Genomic DNA, 20,729 nt, shown 5'->3' on the forward strand with positions numbered 1-20,729 from the left:
ACTCTGCCTTTTTGTCTATGCACTGTGAAATGAATAAGGAGAAGTGCTAATGCTTGTGTAAACACACGCTAATGTTCCTCTCACTTGACACATTCTGAGCAGCAAAGCTGTTAAAACTTGATTCTAATGTGGCTAGAATTTGATTTACTTATATCTTACGTTTTTCTGTCTTGATTGTTAATTCTGTTTTAATGCACATGATTACATACATTTTAAGCACGTCTTGAAATACCTCTCAGCCTCATTGAGGTCAATAAATAACAAACAGCTCAGAAAGCCTCAGAGCCATCTGATTCAGTTAGTGAAGGTAATCTGTTTGTGTCAGTGAAAAGCTAAAAACTGAGTGTTTCAGAGGCCTGCTCATCGTAAAAACGAATGACTCTGGTTTTATCTGGCAGCTGTGTTGGAAGCACTTTGACTGAAGAAAACTCAAAATCACCAGTCACATCTGGAAGATGAGCAAAAACAAAGACAACAAATTTGACTGAAAATGTGTGATTTTTTTTTTGTCTTCCTACATTTTTCAAAATAAAATTTGATGAACCTTAGTTTATAAAACAGTTCCTTCTTTGTCCCAGTCTTTATGCTATAGACTGTTCCTTCATTTGGTAGGAGCTATTTTTTTCACAACTACAGACATGGGGAGCAAATGGGGTTCAAAAATCTGCAATCATCTGACCTACAGCTTCATTACAAAACACTAGGAAAACATTAAAAGCCTTTGGACAAAAAGAAAAGACTGCAACAAGTGAGAAGAAAAGATGGAATCATTTTTTAAACCTGTGCTGATCCCAGTCAAACTTCTCTTGGTCCAGAAAAAGCAAACACAGCTTAGAGATGCAGATGATGCAACTTTAGCAAATAGTTGTGCTACACTAATGGCTCCATGTTTCTCAATGAAAGTTAGGTGACCTTTTGAATAATCAGCAAAAGAAATACAAATAATAGTCAACAAATGGATTCTTTTCCCTTTTCCTTTTAAAAGTACATATTTACATCGAATTGTGCATCACTAACTAACAAATTGCTTTATAAACACTACATATAGCAATACTGTCCAGTCCCTCCTGGTTTGTCTTAATGGTTTCTTTCTAAACCGTAGTTGTTGCATCCCGTCCTTGCACCTTCTGCCTGCTCATATAGCCAGAAAGATTATTCCAAAAGATGTAATGCTGCAAACAAGTCTGTGGAACACACACAGGTTTCGTTAAGTGGGAGGTCTTTGCTTAGTTAAGCATCTTTGTCTGTGTCACACGTTCCAATTAAAGACGTCTGCATCCTGGAAAGCTTAACTCTTTTGAGAACAAGCGGAAATATTGTAGATGACAGTAGATCCTTCTATTTTCTGTAAACAGAGCTAGAGAATGGTGTGTGGCAGAGATGAGGCTCTTCTTTCCTCATCTCCTCTCGCAATCCAGACCGCCTGCCTGCCTGTCTGTCTCCTTCCATTTCTTTCTCCCTGTCTCGCTGACCCTTGACACGTACGCGCGTACGCAGACCAATACACACACAAAAAAGTATGCATGAGACAAAACACACACTCGAATGTTTTGCTGCCTCTCTGCCTGCCCCACTTTGCTCCTTTCTCAGTGGTTATGTAAAAATGGGACTAATGTGTTATCGCTGCGCCACCACAATGCAAAATACCATACATCGAGTAACAGTGTTATGTCACTGTTAAGCGGCGCATTTAACCCTCTGTAATGGATGGCGATGGGGAGCAGTGAGACGTATTAACAACCTAATATAGGCGCAAGTACAGCGGCGTGAGACGCGCTGATGATCGCTGCTCGCTCTCTTCACAGAGAGGGAACCTTGCAGCGAGTGTGGGAGGAAGGGAGGAGAGAGTGAGGTAGCGAATAGGTTTTAACAAGTTGAGAAGAAGAGAAGAGAGAGACAAGAGGGTAATAAAGGACAGGCGGAGACATAAAAGCTGACATTGCAGATCCACACTCAGTGGGAGGTCCAAAGTGTTGTGTACTTCGCGCATCTTTGGAGTTTCTTTGTCTCATTTAGTGTTTCCAAATGCACTGCTGATGGCTGTGTTCGCCCATGTGTTTGTGCATGAGAGGGAGGGAGAGACATGTCCTGGCTGTCTGCTGCTGCGTTCAGCGACTGTCAGAGCCACCAGCGTGGCTCACACACACACTCACACACATACGCTACATATTAATGAACTGTAGTCTGTTACTTGGTATAGCTAGCATGACCCACTGAAACGGAGCAGTCCCTCAGACAAGAGGTCACACAGACACGCAGCACATTAGCCACGCATGAAGCTTCATGCCGCAAGAAACATCAGTACAGCCTCCGCCCTCCCCTTCATTTTCTTGCTGACCTCTCTGGCCTCTTGCTGTCTCCTTCCCCGACCACCCTCACATGCTCCTTCCATCTCTTGCTCATGTGATTCACACATCACTCACTCTTCTTCTTCACTCTTCTTCTTTCACCAATTTTCACCACTAGCATCTTCTGTCTCCAATAGAAAATTAGCTTAAGGACTGCTTTTTTCCCCCCAACACAAACATATATCAGCACAAAAATATGTGCACACATCATAAACAAGGATTTAATTTGTGTGTTTATGCAAAGCCAGCGTTTGCTATTCAAACCAGCCGACCACAACCAATTACAACCAATCCAATTACTGTCTACATGCAACACTTGATATCAAGAAAAGTGTGCTCAGGCCTCTGTGAACAATGCCGCGATTCAAACGAGCCCATGCTGCCGATTGTGTGCGCATGCCAGTGTGTGTGCATGTCGCCGTGCTGGCTGACCCGCAGGTTATTTCCCGGGTTGGCTCGTCGTCATGTCTGATTGGCTGCCTGCCGGTTTCATCACATTGCGCCAGAGACAGAAGCAGACCTTGTGGCCTCCTCACCCACAGGTCTCTCTCTCTCTGTTTCTCCTCCTCTCTGTCTCTTTCTGTCCCTCGCTGTTTGCCTCTCAGTCCGATTGAGCCGAGCTTTGAGGCGAGTGTTGGCTGACTTTGGTTTTGTCTGGCAGGCCGAGCTGTGGGGAAGCACTTTGATTGAAGAGACAGAACAAAAGCTCACACTGCTATCTTTGAAGCAGCTGTCCTCGTCTGCAAGATGGTCTCACAGATGATACGCACATGGCAAACAAATCCACGTGAAGACACTAACGCACATGCATACAGGATGGTTTACTCATGCGACAATAGGTCAGCTGACAGGAACAGTTGTGGCACCTATAATGTATGTAGAAGCAAACAAACATCCCTCTCTCTCGCCTCATCCAGCATATGCTTCTCAGTTTTTTAACAAGATTTTGTTCAACACACCAGATAACAGTAAAAATATCTCGCTCTGGCCTACCAGCACACCCAAATCACTACATATTTAATTTCCTGCAATTTAAAGTAAAAAAGATAAAGATTCTTATATTAAAGAGCTAAATTGTATGTATTTTCTCCCCTGTAAAAAAATGTTTTCTCTGAAAATATACAGTTTTTTTTATAATTCTATATTTAAATATGCAATTTAAAGTGTGAATCATGCTGTACATCCATCCTTCCATTTACTTATCCACCTTTTCAGCTGTAGTCTGTCCCAGCTGACGTGGCATGAGAGGCAGATTACACCCTGGACAGGTCGCCAGTCTATCACAGGGGTAACACAATGGCACAGACAACTATTCACACTCACATCCCTATCGACAGCCGATTTAGAATAACCGATTAACCTTACACACTTGTCTCTGGACTATCAGAGAAAAACTGGGGGAAACTACAAACTGAGAAAGGCCACAGCCAACCAGGAGGTCCGAATCAGGAGCCTCGCTGCTGTTACTGCTAAACAGTGCAAATTCATGTTGCCACTCTTACATTATCCTGAAATTACATTTAAGTTCTTTATAAATGAAAATCAAGTCAAGTGTTAACATATTTTAAAATAAAGGACTAAACTAATCTAATGTAATAGATTACATTTTCTAATATTTATTGCACTTCCCCAAATGTCCACTCAAAAGTTGACCTTCATCACGTCTTTTACCGTCTCACTGCCGCTCCTTTGTTTGCTATTATAATGACTCTGAAAAATAATGAAGAAAAGATGGGATGAAGACATCGGTGTAGGAAAGGCAGAAAAATGGAGGTGGTAGAGAGTGGAAAAAACACAGAGGGTGCCACGTGGCGTTTGCTGCACATGAGCCGATGAGCGAGTTAAGTCTGCCTCTGAGAGATGAACCAGGTTCAGAGTTCAGACAGAAGAGCCAGAGCCGGCCGGCTGCTGGTAGTCTCAGCTCAGCGGTAATGATAAACATTACAGCAAACTAATGGATGGGCGAGTCGGTCACCGCGGCCTCTGATGCCGCTTTATCTTCTTTCTTAACACCTAACACCAGATTGCTCACAACCTCCATGGCCCCGGACAGGAATGTGCGCTAAGCAAATCACTGACCGCACGGGCCGTCAATAAAGCTCGGGTTTGAATTTCAGTCGTGCCGTGAGCGGGGGGAGGGAGGGACGGAAAGACGGAGGCAGGGAAGCAGAAGGAGGGCGCTGATGAGGGGAGGAGGGATAGAAGGATAGAGGGAACGAGGGGAAGGATGAAGGGGTCAGTCCTGTGAGATAAGGAAGGGCAGGGAATGCGAAATGGAGTATGAAAGCGAAAACAGATGGAGATATTTTACATAGAGGCAGATAGATGGTTGACAGGAGGTGCGACAAGGGGACAGGGTGGAGAGATAATTACAAAGATAGAGAAGGATGTAAACGACAGGAATGAAAAGGAAAGGGATTATAACTTTACACTACGGTGGCTAGATTGGTAGTGGCACACACAGAGACAGAGAGAGACGGGGGGAGGACAGTGGCACAGAAGACGAGAGGAGCAGGTGATGTCAGACAGAAAAGACTGGAAAAAGAGCGCGTTTGAAGGGGAGTAAGGACAAAGAGTGAGGGAGAAAGTCCTTGCCAGAGGGGACAAAAACGTCAAATAGCAAACACTGTTGATTCATTTCTCTTGTGTGTGTGTTTTTTTTCTCTCCTTTTTTCCCCCCTGGATGTCAGTTGTGGCTGTTTGTGTTCTTACACACATCTTCGAAGGACTACACACGCCTACTCCTACGGCATCAAACCTTAGCCAGGTGCGCGCATACACAGCACCTTCGGTAACGGCACAACAACGGTCTCCCAAGACATACCAGCGTCTTTTCATAATCCTGAAATTGGCTAAATCAAAGTGCTTTTTACAAGAAAGCGAGTCGGTTTGTGTCAAGAGAGCTCCACAGCAGCTGAGGTGAGCAGGTGGCACATCTGGTTTCAAAAGAGATATTTTTAAACCCAGAAAGGAGCAGTATACCAATGACTTTCCTCTACTATTGTTGCATTCACATGTAAAATTTGCATTTGGCATTATGTGGGGGATAGTGTAGTGAAAGTGGAGGTGTAGTGCATCCCTGGATAGGTAGTAAAGTCTGGGAAATATGAATAAACAGTCAGTTTACTATGAGTCAGAGCTTTTTTAAAGTCAAATGGCAAGAAGGAAATCAGTGTCATCAGCGTCTGGCGGTATCAGGGTTAAAACTATGCTTTTTGTGTATGTTCGACTGAATGTAAAGAAGGTATTTGACTCGATGAATAACACAGCTGACTACAAAATCGGCGTAAAAGTACAGTTGGACCTGAATTTAAAGAAGAATGAGCAGACTGAGTTCAGTTAGCTCCTGTGAGAATGATCAACCAGGCCATGTTCTCCTGGCTGCATGAAGATCCACATATACTCTGTGCAAATAATGTGCACTAATGGGAATAGGATTTTGGGGACACTGGATATTTGGTCAGAAACAATCACACTGGCTGTCCCTGCTCGTCTTAATGTTGTCTTGCTTCCCTGGAATAAATAATCCCACCAAGTCCCTCTGACATGTTTTTCTTTTCAATAAGTGTTTTTCATCAGGTTTGTTTAGTTTGTTCAGGTTCAGTAAGTTCACTTTAATTGCAGTGAAAATGTTACAGTATTTACTTTAGAGCAGTATTTAATTTTAAGGAAATAGTATTGTATTTTGTATATATTCATTATGAGTTTTTTGTTCCTTTTAAATGCACTTGTAGGGGAGTAAAAACAAGTGCAAAGTTACTTCGAAATCCATTTAGACATATATGACATAATTTTGAATAAAATTATTTTGTATTATTCTTTATACTACATATATTACATGTATAGCATTATATTTAAGTCTTTATACAGTACTTTCTATATGTTGACAATACACACCACACTTGTAAGAATCATATAAGTGTATGATTCTAAGTTAATTCTAAGTTTTTGATCAGTCATTAAGTTGACCTTAAAGACCTTGGTGGATGTAAGGCAAATTTGACTTGTTTTTAGTTTTAGTCTCTGTCAGTATTATGAAATATGCTGTGATGGTGCATCTCATTACTTGTCTTATTTTAATAAATATTCATAAGTTGGGATTGTTTGTTGTTTTTTTCAGCTCTTGTGAACACACCTTTAAAAAAAAACAATTAAACAAATTTAATTGGAAATAATGCAATAAAAATAAACTACACAAAAAAGCACAGTACAGTACAGTATTTAAAGTTAAATGCAATACCAAAGTGGCAACATTTTTTTTTCAGAATTGGACAATAAATATTAAAAACTGTTCTTTGGATCATAAAAGCTGCCATGTATATTAACCGAGACCCTCCTGTGTGTGTGTTTTCCCACGTTCCCGATTGTAGCGAGTGTGAATTCCAACCAGGAGTTCCTCCAACTTTGAACCTCCACACATACACCTAAAGTTTGACAACAAACACTCGCATCTTGTCGGCCGTGTATTCCCGCCTCGTTCTTCCAAATAAAATAAAGCGAGAGCTGTCCGCTGACTGGAATGCTCTCGTTAGCCTGCAGAGTGCAGTAACTAGAGAGCAGTGCCCATTAGCAGATTGATGTTATGCTCACCTGAGCTGACAACTTTTAGGGGAGGCTGGATGAAGGAAGGCTGACTGAAAGAGTAAAGAGATTAGATGGAAACGAAGCCCGTCTTGTAGCTGTCCTGTTTGTGTGTGCTCCCGTCTCTGTCTGCATGGATGATAGAATTTGACGCTGACTTAGTGTCAGACTCCTCGCTGACACATAGTGTAGTTAAAGATTAGAGAGATGTGCACGAAAAAAGGGATGAGATGAAAGTAGAGAGATGGATAGATTTGGATACAGTAGTACTTTCCCAGTGGTAGGCTGTGTTTTTAGTTGTCACCGCTGTAAAATTTGAATAAATGAAAATGGACTTTCTGCCCAAATCATTTTCATTTTCTTCTTCGCCCTCATTTCTTTTACGCCTTTCTCCTCTTCTTCTTCCGGTATGCTAACATGTATATCTTTCTATCTGTTTGCCTGTCTGTCTGTCCACATGTCTCACTTTTTTCCCCTTCCTGCGTGGCTTATATTAAATTTTAATTCCCTGCAGTGGAGGGCCGGAGAGCCTGACAGTGACAGAGCCTGACAGAAGTGTGGCAAAGAAAATAAAGACGGTGTGACAGCTTAGTGGGGTGGCACATGCATGTGGATGTGTGTTTGTTTATGTCTTTGAGACAGTCGAGACATTTGCTCGTGTTTCTCTGTGTGAGGACTCTTTTCGCTAGTTGTTATGTTGCTGCTCTTTGTAATGTCTTTACATCAACACGAGGAACTTCAAGTGAAAAATGTACACGAATCAGTGTCAAATCTCTTCCCTCTCCTAAAAAGAGTTTGCTCGGCTGTGTGTACGTGCTTTTGACTGTTATTGCGTGTGCACTGTCAGCAGAAAGTTGGTGTTGAAACTGATAAACCATTATGCACAACGTGGGAGTGCATGTTTGTGTGCCATTTGGTGTGTACATACGTGTGTGCGTACACACCAGTGTGTGTTAGGTTTAATGATCTTTTTGATGGTTTTCTGTGGCGCGTATTGAGACGGATGGTCCATATGCTCTTTATGGCCCATGCATATTTCATATTCCAGCAGCAAAGCAGAGCAGAGCAGGCATTGCTTATATGGCCAGGATGTTGCACTGGGACGTGGGCTGACTTTATGAGAGCTCATATACCCATCCCACAGCTTTGTCCCCTTTGAATAAATGCCCGAGTACGAATAAATACAACACATTGCAGAAAGATGTCCCTAAACCTTAAAGTTGGGCAAAGGCACGAGATCTCAAATGGACCCATGTGGCCATCGGTTGCATGATTCACCATTGGTTTACCAGGTGTACGTTTGCATGTCATTTAATGCAAAGGACATCACTTGACTTGAAGTAATAACCTGCAGTGTCTTTACATAAAAAAAGCTAACTTTGCTTCTTTCCTTTCCCTCATAAAAAAAACGCACAAAAAAACACAATAGTGATTGAACTGATTCCGTTTTCATTTTCTCTTCTCTCTTGAGAAATACCTCTGGGCACACGCAATGTGATGCTTTTTATGCCTCCAGCAGCAGCTGCAGTTTGTTTTTGGAATAAAAAGATGAAGAGTTCAGTAGTTAGAATGAAAGAAAAGACTGAAACCCAGAAAAGCTCATCAAAGAAAACTATATCACCATGATGTATTGTTGGGTTTTTTTCTCATCAGTCTCTGCGAAAGATGTGAAGTCACATGAAGTACGCGCACAAGAACATAGAAAGAACCTTGATATTTTTCCCATGTTTATGATACTATTTTATTTTTTAGAAGTCTTATACTCCTTTCGCATGCAGGTGTTCTGCATTTGTGAACCACTTGTACATTTGTGTCCAAGTGTGCGCTTTGTAGTCGTTTCAGCAAATCAGCTTTGGATCGCCTTCAGACTGTGCAGAATGCTCCGGCAAGACTTTTAACTGGCACCAACAGAAGATCGCATATCACTCCAGTGTTGGCTCCAGAGGTTGCTGCTGGCCCCACACAACCTGTGGTGATCAGGCTTTTCAGGCAGTGGCACCAAGGTTGTCTTCCACTGTTATTACACTGTATAGACGCCGCCGACTCTTTTAAAAAGCAGTTGAAGACATTTTTATACAGACAAGCCCTTAATTAACTTGTTGTTTTATGTTGAAGTCTATTGCTTTATGTTGTTATATGTTACACTTTTATTTCTTGTGTTTTGTTGTGAAGCACTTTGTGATTTTTATGTGTGCATTCAGTAAACCCCTGGGAGGCACACAAACACAGAGTCCAGATGAAAGCACATTTTACAGACTGTCACATGATGATTGGCAGGTCGCTGCCACATCGAGAGGTGTATCGACTTCATGAGAGAGCGTGTGTGTGTGTGTGTGTGTGTGTGTGTGTGTGTGTTGGGGGGGGGGGGGGCGTCAGATTGACAGAAGAAGACAGAAGGGGAGGAAGAGGTGTCGTCAGAGGAGGAGTAAGCAGACGTCAGAAAGATTGAACCTGAAATGAAAAATTGAACAGGAGACGGATGGAAGGACGCTGATAAGGATGGACAGACAGAGGAGGGAGAGTAGGGCAGAACGAGTGATAGTGTGTGTGTGCTTTTGGGGGGATGTAGGAGGGGATGTGAGACGGATGTTGCACTGATAGACTGTCGAGTCTGACAGAGTCTGCTCATGTTCAGCGGAGAGAGTCAGCCACATCATCAGACAACGACAACGACACCCGCAAACGTGCGCACAGAGATGCATGATAAGCTTATAAAATCCACATGATCTAAGGCTTCGAGCTCATAATCCTACACTATCAGTTTCACTCACTGTACTTCAGTGCATTTACATTACAATGCAAACGAGGCTAGCCCGTGTCCCTTTGATTATCTAAACACTGCAGTGATACTGTGCAAATAGTCCACTTTACTGGTTTATTGTCCTCCAAATTAAAATGGCGTTCCTCTGAAAAGCACTATACCCGAGTGTGAGGAGGTTTTGTGCAGCAGGTCCCATTCAGAGCTGACCATTGGCTTTCAATGTTAGCATTTCTCAGGCCTGATTAGGGGGAATGATTGAGCATATAGTGAAGCAAAGCATATACAGTTGCGATGAGTAACAGAGACCACCCCCACTTCCTTGCACACACAGTCGCTGAGTGATTAAGTATACTCCCCAAAGTCAAAGTTTCTGTTTCCGCACCAGTCACCGAGTTGAGTTAAAAAACTGGCATTGAGAGATTTTTAGCTCATTTATCACCCAACAAAATCCTTTTGTTTCTGTTATCACTTTGGCCCGCACACTGGAGAAGGTCTTAACGCTGAAACATCTGTGCTCCGCTTGTCTTTTATGTTCAGCTTTGATAAAGAATAAAAATAGAAAACTCTCAAGATCAAGTGAGGCAGAACATTGTTTTTTTCCGAGTGCAGGTTTTTTTCCCTCTCCTTTCATTGTTTTACTCCATTGATTCCATCTTTCCTAAACGGCTAATTGAACGCTTGCTGTTTCGATTAGCGCCGCGCTTCAGTCTGCATTCTTTAATTTCAGGCCTTTTTGAGCTAGTATATACGAATATATGTAATTAATTCGCCCCGTCACAATGCATTAATAGAAATGTTAGAGCTCAATGTCATCTCCTATCTGACAAGAATACCCAGACGCTTTTAAACACTTAAATACTTCATGCTGGCGCCTGCTTGTCCAACCAAGTCCACTATGTGTCTTGCCACTTTGATGTATCTTACCCTGAGTGTAACAAAGCTTATAATTGCCTTTAAAATGTGCTTGTTCTGTTGTTATTTTCTCTTTTACTGAGAACATTGAAAGGTCACAGGGGGCTTTTTGTTATAATGACATAGTACTCAGAAGACGTGGGAAATCCCAGAGAAACACATTATATACTAACTGCAATAGTGCCATCTAAACCTCGTATCACAGCACAGCGATGCCCAGCACAATTCAAGGCAGCAATCATGAGCATATGACAATATCTGTGGAATAGAAGTGGAAAAATACCCCTAAAAGGCAAATAGGATGAGTTATGTGTTTATTTACTGTATCGTGTTATCATTGTGTGGGTATATCATCATCATTCTTGTGCCATTTCACATAATTAGCTCTCTCTCGCTGTCTGCTCTGCCTGTCCCTCCCCCCCCAATCAGTTTCTTTTCCATCTCGTGTTGGTAAACTTTTCTCAACTTTTCCCTCATATATTTTTTATAAGCGCCCACCATGATGAGTCATAAAGGAGTAAATCTGGTAAGTCAACCCCGTCAGCTGAATCCATTTAGCTCGACTTTGTGTTTAATAAAAGTATCAATATTTAATCCGGTTTGTCCGTAAAAAATTAAAATATATTGCCATGTCTTGGTAAGTTAATTGTACATTTTTGGGAAAAAGTGCTTCTCTTTGGGGCAATCCCCTCCCCCCGTTATGTACAAGTGAAGCACTGTATGTCTGACTGGTCGTAAAGGACGTGACCGACTCGAGTTTTGCCTGTAGCCGTTAAAAACACCCCCCCTGCTCCCTCCCACTGCTTTTAGCCTTTATTTTTATGTTCATTTTGCAGCCGGACTGAGACGTAACAAAAGAAACTCTCCACCTAAAAACAGTGTGAAACCAAATTTGCCACAGTAATAGCTGATGATTTGTGATAATGGCAAAGAGTAATAAGTGGTACTTAATTAGCCATTAGAGACACAGAGGGGAGATGGTGGATAAAGAGGGGATGGGTTTTTTGCACAAAGCAATGAACCCCTGTAGTCCGCCCCCTCTCCTATTTTTTTCTTCTTCTTTTTTTTTGCTACAATAGCACCATAGCAAGGGCTTCTTCAGTCGTCATGGAGACTAATGTTGAAAGCCAGCTGTGGTTTTGTCTTGGCAGCCCATTAGGCTGGAGCTCGGTTGGCACTTCTCTCTGTTTCGTTTTTTTTCTTTGTGGCTTTGCCTCCTTTGACTTACAATGGTGAAATATAGTCTCTCTGGATTTAACTTAAGTTTGCGATATTGGCTGAGGGTCATATAAGGGTTTTAAATTCTTCTGAGCTTTTGTTTCACCTTGTTTGAAGTGCTCGTTGAGGGATACTTTTTCTTACATCACCCAAGTTGGTCTCACAGAGCGGCACAGCTGGGTATGGCACAGAAAATCAACTCACTGAGTTTTAAACAGTTTGGTTAAGTAGCTCCAGCTTCTATATGGTAGACCCCACCCACCTTGCAGTTCGAGTAGGTTAAAACAAGTTCAAGCAGATAAAGAATTATCTGCCTGACCCTGCTCTGCTTGATGGATGGCGTTTCTTCTCATTCTACATTGTCCCTACGCCTGGCAAGCAGCGTTTCTTGCCCTGGATCCCTTATTAAAGTGGCTCAAGAGAGGGATCTGAGTAATGTTTTTGTTGTTGTTGAGAACCGTTTATCCCAGCGCTGGAGCTCTTTTCCCCACAGCCCTGATATTCAAGCCTCCCTGACCCAAACACATCAGTCAACAGGACATTGGTGCCGTGTGACTCGGCCAGGAAGTGGGCTGAGGCAGGCAGGGAGAGCGATTGTTATGCAGCAGATTGATCAGGTTTCACAGGACACCGCGAAACTATCAATCTGTAGGACTGTACACACAGCGTGAGTGTTTGGGGGTCAAGGCTAGAGTTGTGTGTTTGGGGCGGTGAACGCAAGAATCAATAGCTGGGTCAGAGGGTAATGTCTCACTGAGTGCTGAGTCTATACACAGCCATCAGACAGGATCACTATCAATCATGGGAGAGCTTAGGGAACATACACTCTCTGCTCTCAGTGCGTCTCTTTGCCTCTGCTGGCCCAGTGTCTGATGGGATCACTATTGCTCATGTAAGGGCTTTAGGAACAGAGACAGAGGGAGATGTGGGGAAACAGAGGGATAGAGCAACGCAGGGTGGATTGATGGCAACAAAGTGACAGAATAAGAAGGAAAGATGGGTTTGTATTGGCAGACACATGGAGGGTGACACTTGGGGTTTGGGAGATAAAAGAAGCCTTAAAGTGAAGAAAGTCTTTGGAGCGTAAAATAGGCTGTGTGGGTGGGATGGTGGTGAAATGGACAATAAATTAAAGCTGAAAACAAAATCAATAAACACGCAAATTAAGGTAAAGACCACAAGTCCCGGTCTTACTCACAGGTTAAACAACATTTTTCTTAATTGAAGTATTCTGTCTTTCCTCCTTCCTGGTCTTGTCGTTCATGCTTTTATCCGCCTTCGTCTCTGATCTCCTCTGTTTTTTTGGTTTTTTTGCCTTTTCTCTTATTCAGCATGTGTTTTTTTTTCTTTTTCTTTTTGTTTTTTTTTCCGGCCTCGGCTTTTGCCATCTGGTGTTCCATGTGCGTTTGTTCATTTTAATTTCCTCACATTCATCCATCTGTGTCACGAGTGTTTGAACAAAAGCCACAAAAAGCGCATGTATGATTGATTGCAGAAACACACGTGTGGAAGAGAACATGCTTATTATTATACATAATGGTGTGGGAGTGTGTTCGCCGAATGTGGCTCTGTGTGAGAGCGAGACGGCTCGGTTCAAAGGGCTAATAACGCCTGCCATTAGGTTTTGTGCTGCTGGGACAGTCTCTCTCTCTCTCACCGTACAGTCAATGTCCACAAACACCGAGAGGAGAGAGGACAGGACAGCGAAAAAGTCAAATGACAGCTGAGAAATTAAGCAAAAGAGGGAGTGAAAGAGATTTGGACAATGCTACTTGTGTGATCATATCAGTGCTGTGTGTGTGTGTGTGTGTGTGAGGCCACCTGGGAATAAATCCTGTTACCTGTAATATTTTGATCAATTACCAATGATGAAACATCGCTCAGCAGGCCTGGGCTGTATGTGTGTGAGAGAGGAAGTGTGTGCAGTGGCCTTGAGAAAAGGGAGCATATTCCAGGCTGTTGGACACACTCAAGACAGCTATTGATTTTAACGGGGAGAATTTAGAACCATTTCAACCCTTACACCCTATCAAACACCGCTTTACACACACATTCAGGCACACACACACACATACTGTACATGTTCTTCAACTAATCCAGCTGGACTTAAATTAAGGGACAAATTCATTGTCAACCAGTATTTAATGAGACAACATCATTTTGATTAAAGTTTTTAATCAAAATTTGTCTGCGCGCTTCTTCTCTTGCGGTGTTAAACGTAGACAGAAACAGATTGAAGATGAAGGTGATGAGAAAAGAAGGAAAGGCAGAGTAGAATGACGAGGTAGAGGAGGATACAGTGGGAAAGACTCGTGTCTGCCTTTGATGAGGGCCTCATTGATGCTACAGATCTCTGGGAGTCTCCATTCACCGGGGGAGCCGTTCAATTACACCGACCACTCCGCTGGCTGATTGGAGTCCTCCCGCAACAATGTTAGCATCTCTGTAGCGAGCCGAGATGGGATTAAGAAGTCTGGCCTCTGGAGGCAAAGTGGCTTTTAAGTCCTGATTGGCAATCATTTGTAACACTGCTGGACAAGTTTTAATCCAGCCCTACCTTGTGCCCATCAGCGGTGTCTCTTTTGATTTCTTTAACCTTGATTTATCTTGGCATACAGGTTGCTTTTTTCCCCCCCAAACAGTAACGCACACTTAAAGTCTTACAACCCAATCAGCCACCTGTGGTTTTCCACTTTTGATCAGCAAATGATTAGAAAAATTAAATTAAATGCTTCATCCTTAAATCCAAAATTAAGTTAGCATTCACTGTGCTGAGTTACTATAGAAAGCTGTGTTGCTGAAGCCTAACTTATAGGCTTCATAATGGTTAGTCTTCAGAGAAGGTTGATGGAAAAAGAAAAAAGTTGTTAAAAAGCTTAATAAAATACAGCGTCTGACATCCTTTTAAAAAAATGTATTACTACAAAGGGGAAAAAAGCATAAATGATTTATTTTTGCCTTGTTGTCAGCATTTAAAAACATAAACATACTTTAATAAGTAATAAAATAACACCACCTCTCCAGGGTGCGGGGGAGATGGTGTTGTCTTTATCATGGGACGGTACAGCTGTGATGCTTTCTGATGCACCTGAAGTTAAAAATTTTTTTAGTTCAAAATAATATTTTAAACAACTGGAGAGTGGGAGAGTAGGCAGCTGTGCATGGTTACAACTTGGAGAGAGTTGCAACACGTTAATTTCCATCAATCAGGGACAAATGAGAAATTTTTGTCTGTCTCCTCACTTCATGTTGTATTTTCCAAAGGTATAAACACCCACTTAGGTAATACTATATTTTATGGAGTAGTTATATTATTAAAAATGGAACTGTGTGACAATATTGTTTGACTTATGTGCTGCTGGCAACAAAATAGCAATGGTACATGTTGCTTAAAAATGGGTCATTTTAGCTCATTGCTAGGTGGTTGCTGGCATGTATTATTCAGGTTTTGTGGATATAAATGAGATGTTATTGTGATGAAATAAACCAATAGTGTCGCAGGTACTTAAAAGGTAAACACTGGTCATTTTCATCTGCTACTAGGTGGTTGCAAGGGAGCTTTATGGCATAATATATAAGGTATAATTTAACTTACATATTATTATTATTTAAGTTATATAATTCTTTTGTTCGAGGCATTATAGGTGCATAAAAGGTGCATAAAAGCTTAAAAAGACAGGTCATTTAACTCATCCATTGCTAGGTGGTTGTTGGCAACATGATGACATTAAAATGTTTTACATTGATAACCATCAGGAAACTTAAGATGTACATCTTTGCCAAGTTTCGGTGCTGAACTCCCGATGTTCTGGGACAGATGATGGTAACCAGGGGCTCGCGAACCACGAGTTAGAGTTAGGGTTAACTGTAACCCTATTAATACATATAGTATATGTGTTAAGTTATCTTCCCCCATTTACATCTGTCATCCACCCGCCTGTCCTCCTTCACCCACGCTTATTAATATATTATCAATTAAATATTAGATAAAGATATTGTCCACCCAAGGTTAACAAATGAGAGCTTAGCCAGTGGAGCCCAGAGTAAATTGTAAGAGTAAGAGTTGCCAAACAATTTAAAAAACTGTAAAGCTATATTTGAAGCATTTACTGTGGCTTCAGCTAATCCCCAGCATGTATTATCAAGTTTGTTGAATCCAAGCAAGCCATGAGGTTATCCCCCCACCCCAGTGAAATTTGATCTAATCGATATAGAGTAGTAGAAAACAAACTCTTTCTTTCCAGGAAGTTTAACAAGGACATTCAGACAACATTCACAAAGTTGAGGTAATATCCGCGAAGTTGGCTCAACTTTTATTCGGAACATTTTTCTACCGTGAGTAGACATCGACGGATATTCAAACGAGTGTGATGTATTTGACACGAACCCACAATGTTAAATCTTGTGTCATTTATAGCAAACAAAATGAGCATCTTGTATTAAAGTTTAAATGCTCAGTTCAGAAACTAAGTGAGTCAGAGTTACTGAGGGAAAGAGTGTCACAGCCACACTCTGCCTTTCTTTAACTATCTTGACACTATCATAGTTTTGATAGGGGCAGAATGTAACTTCTCCAAATTACTGTGCGTCTGTCATGGTTGCATTTTCAGAAATATCTCTAAAAATAAATCTGATTCCCCTAATAAGGAAAAATCAATCAGATGGCCTTTCTCGCAGCAAACATTTTGACTTGGTGTATAAAATCATGTAGGAAAAAACACTGGTGTGACTAATAGAAGAACTATAATGACAGCGCCACAAACTTCTGTAATAGCGTGATGGTAAACCAGGCGATCCACAGCCTAAGAACACTAAACTAAAGCAGCATTACTTTTATATTTTTGATTTATTATTTTTTTATTCTTTGTTTTTATACATCTATGTACAACTAATTGTAATGTGGCAAAGTGTCTGCAGTAAAAAGGACCGTTTATTCCCAGAAACAATGTTTGCTAACTGTTACATTGTGTCTTTTAATGTCTTTCCTTTTGTTTCCATGGCGATTTTCAAGCCCGCTGCTGAAATTGAGCTGCTATTTTAAAATTTGCTACAAAGTAATGTTCTCCCACATTTGCTGACCTGTCATGGCAAGGTTTAATAAGCCATAAGAAAAATATGCTTTAATAAGTAACATTTTCCACCTTAGCCGAGGCATCAGCGAGCTTTCACGCCATCCCTTGTTTAAAATACCCTGCATTAGAATAATTGTTAAAAATGAGAGCATTTTCAGCAGTTAATCACAGACTGCTGGTGCGGTGAAATAGTGGAACTATACCTGGACAAATTTCCTACGTTATGGGAATCACAGAGATGTGCCTACACTATGCAGCATATTGACCAATGTGCTGTTCTCACAAAAAACCTGGTCCTAAGGGGGAGATCCTCTCACTTACTTAAATATTTGAGCTTCTACCTATCCTTATTGTCTCCCGCTGTCCACAAAATCTTCCATGTAACCAACAGAAGAGCAGAGTAAGCCAGTCCCACTAGCTCTTGTTACAAAAAGGAATGATGGCGCTTACTGTCAAGTGCTTTATTGATATATGATGCGCCAACAGGCCACACAGATAATAAGTAGATAGAGGGTAACTCTGTGGCATTATGTTGCCTATGACTGATTTATATAGGCAACATACTCTCTCTCTCTCTCTCTGTATCTCCCTCACACTCTCTGATGTGATTTTACAGTAGTGACATTGATCCAGGCCCACTTTGATCTTGCTCTTAGCTGTTGCTCGCTCTCACTCCCTCCAGCTATCACCCTTGGCTCTCTGGTTGCTAGAGTCTGCTGTTTTTAACCCCAACTACCCCTCGTCTCATCCTATAAATCCTCTCATCTTTCTCTCCATCTTTCCATCGCTCCATCTCTCTGGCGGATCTGTATACAAGTGATCTTTTGCTCTTGGAAACCTTTGCTCGGGCCGATGAAATGTCCCATCAGGTCTCTGGCTGTTATCAGCGTCACCTAGCCAGGTATCACTTGTAAGAGAGGAAATTAATGGTGCCTCAACACAAAAGGAAACTGAGGCATCAGGAGGCAGCATCTGCAAGCAGCTCGTTCTGACTTTTAATAACCTGCTGGGCTGTATCGCTGCGTCTCTCTTTGTTTGGAATTTCAGGAAGTGTTACGATCTAATAAACTCCAGTAACATAGAGGGGAATAAAAGAAAATTCCAAAATGAGGCTGAACATTTTGTGATAGTCTTCTCAGCCAGAGCGACTTTCGCTCACGACTCTCAGGGAAATCCGTTTTTAAAATTAAAATATTTATTGCATTTTCTTTGGACTTGAAACAGACGGCAGGAACGATAAGGCTGGTACGTGACTGTCGCAGCTTCTTTGCTCAAAAGGATGTTTCTGTACGTCAATGATAGTCGTCAATATTTCAGTAACTGTGAGTTGACTTTTTGTTGGTAAATAAAAATGGATAAAAAAAGTGTTTTATAGAAGAATTAACACATTTCTCTAAAAACATGAGTACATTAGTGTGTACCATTATAGTTAAAAATATAGTGAGCAAAACATGTTAACAGCGTCTTGCATATACTGGAAATGCTGACCCAGGATTCTAATGCAGTGTCGCACCCATGCAGTAAATTATACCTTAAAAGCTTTTTGTTTATTTGTTGGCCACATTATTGCACATCTTTTGAGCCGTAGTTAAACTGAACTGCTTTCTTTTCTATATTTACTGAGATATGCATCGACTAAAATGTAAAAATGCCTTACTGCATAACGCACTCGAGTAAAACCAAAACATGCTTTATTAGCTAAATTTCATCACCTGCATATTTTTCTGATTAAAATTTATCTCAACTTGTCAAATTGATTGGGGTCATTCTTCTAATGTGAGAGTCTCAGTTCACAAAAACGCTGTATTTTTATTATATGAGCAACATATAATGAAATCTGATCGTTCTTGAAGTTTACATTGTGTTGTTAAAATTGTTCAAAGTGCCACATTGTATTTATTGTGCATGGTTTTTGTATTTTTTTCCCAGCTTTTCGTGTCTTCTGTGTCACGTAGTTGGTCATTAATTGAGTAATAATAAAAAAAAGATTCCATGTGTATAGTTTTGCGATCATTTTTGTTTAATGCAATCAGTCTTTCTGCTTATGCAAGAGCGGTATAATTATTGTGATATATGAATAAGGCTGCAGACATGATATATCATGCAAGCCCCCTCAACGCTCTATCTGCTCTTTAATCTCACTCTGAAATTGGTCTGATTTTCTGATTAACCACGGCGTGAAACAAAGGCGTATTATATGAGCTGATGCCACTTTTATATAAGATTGGTTTTGCCGTTAAGTCACTTATGTTGGATTTTATGTGCGTACATGTGTGCGTGTCAGAGACAGGGCTCCTAAAGATGTCAAGATATCAAATAAATGGCTGGCAAATCGCAGCGCTGTACGCTCGGAGAAATGCTCATTCACACCTACTACAAACCAAACCAGGACATACACAGTGGGAATCCTGTGGCATCTTTTATCTTGGAGGAGTGATTTGCTTTCAGATTATTCAAGATGCCCTGAGATGCCCTCCCCCTCATTTTCTCTCACTTTCTTTTCTGCCATTATCCCTTCATCTTTCAAAACTTGCTTTTCTTTGGTATCATAAAACTCGCCAATTGCTTCTTTTTTCGCTTTTTGTCTGCTCTATTCTGGCTTTCACTCCTCTTCTACTCAATTTGCATTCACACCTCCCTAGTGGAACCAAACTCATCGCTCACTCGAGTCTTTTCTCGCTTGCTTTCCATGTCTCTCTCTTTTGCATTCACTATAAATATAGTTCCCTTAAAGCATTTTCTGCATTTTTCTACCACTAATACCACAAAAAGTAAATCTCCTCTGCAGGCTATTAAGTGATGTAATGAGTGAAAGTGAGAAGGGTAGATAGGAGACGAGGCGAAGGGAGTAAAGGATGAATGTCGAACAATTAGTCTTAGGTTACTCAGAAAGAAAGAGATGAGAGAAAAATGAAGAAAAGAAATTCAGGATTGATTTAAAGAGAGCAGTAAGAAGTGATGGAGAGAAGGAGACATTGAGAACAGTGTTTCGATCTTCATTTAATAATTGAATAATAATCTCCCTGGAGACATGACCTAGAACTGGCAAAGAGGGAGCGAGGCAGAGTCGGGCTGAGGATGACACACTGCTGCCCCCTTGTGATTTTATGGTGTCACCACTAGACCGTCTGAGTGAACGAGAGCGGATGCGTGTACGCACATGCTCATCGGCGTGTGCATGATTTACAACTGCAGCCTGTCTCAGTCTCACAGATATGGGCCCGTGTCTGTGAGGGGGAGAAAAAAAGGGGCTTTTGGATGTCAGGAAAGAACCTATTTCACTTTGTCACAGAAACTACGCACACACATACGCGCGCACACAAGCTCCCAGACACAGAATCAGACCTTATCTTCCTGTCAAGCCGAATCTTTTTTAGGGTTGACGCTGATATATGAGCTTTGGGGGGGAAGAAACGTTGCCGGGACGTTGACGGCTGACGTGAGTGCAACGTTGCGCTCAGGTTGATGTACGAGCAGTGGGGTTAGGGGACAACGCTGCGCTGACACCAGGAGAAGGAGCTGTGGCCCTGGGGCCTTGAGTCCATTCTGAAGAGCCAGCTCCGCATTCTTTGCATGCAGCAGCCCCGCAGCCACGAATACACACCCTCGCCCCCTTAAGCACACACCCGCTTACTGTTATTAATAACTCGATACCTCTGAAACAACGATTTGTGTGACGCCCGGTGATTGTTCAAGCAGAAAGCATCCGAAAGACAAAATCCCGTGCAGTGATCTGAGATGTTACGTCGCTGCTGCTGCTGTGCAGTGATGTATGTGACACTGAGTGTTGAGGAAATGCCCAAAGCATGTTTATGTTTGTGTGTGTCATCTGTGTAC

At 41.6% G+C, this 20,729-nt stretch overlaps 1 protein-coding gene across 2 annotated transcripts in view; it reads left to right on the forward strand.

Annotated features, from left to right (window-relative positions):
• The window catches only part of efna3b (ephrin-A3b), an 84,167-nt gene that overhangs the window by 49,457 nt on the left and 13,981 nt on the right, over positions 1 to 20,729 (forward strand). The gene's annotated exons all lie outside the window — the stretch shown is intronic.

Source organism: Oreochromis niloticus, linkage group LG11, assembly GCF_001858045.2.
Source record: "Oreochromis niloticus isolate F11D_XX linkage group LG11, O_niloticus_UMD_NMBU, whole genome shotgun sequence".
NCBI classification, from domain to species: domain Eukaryota; kingdom Metazoa; phylum Chordata; class Actinopteri; order Cichliformes; family Cichlidae; genus Oreochromis; species Oreochromis niloticus.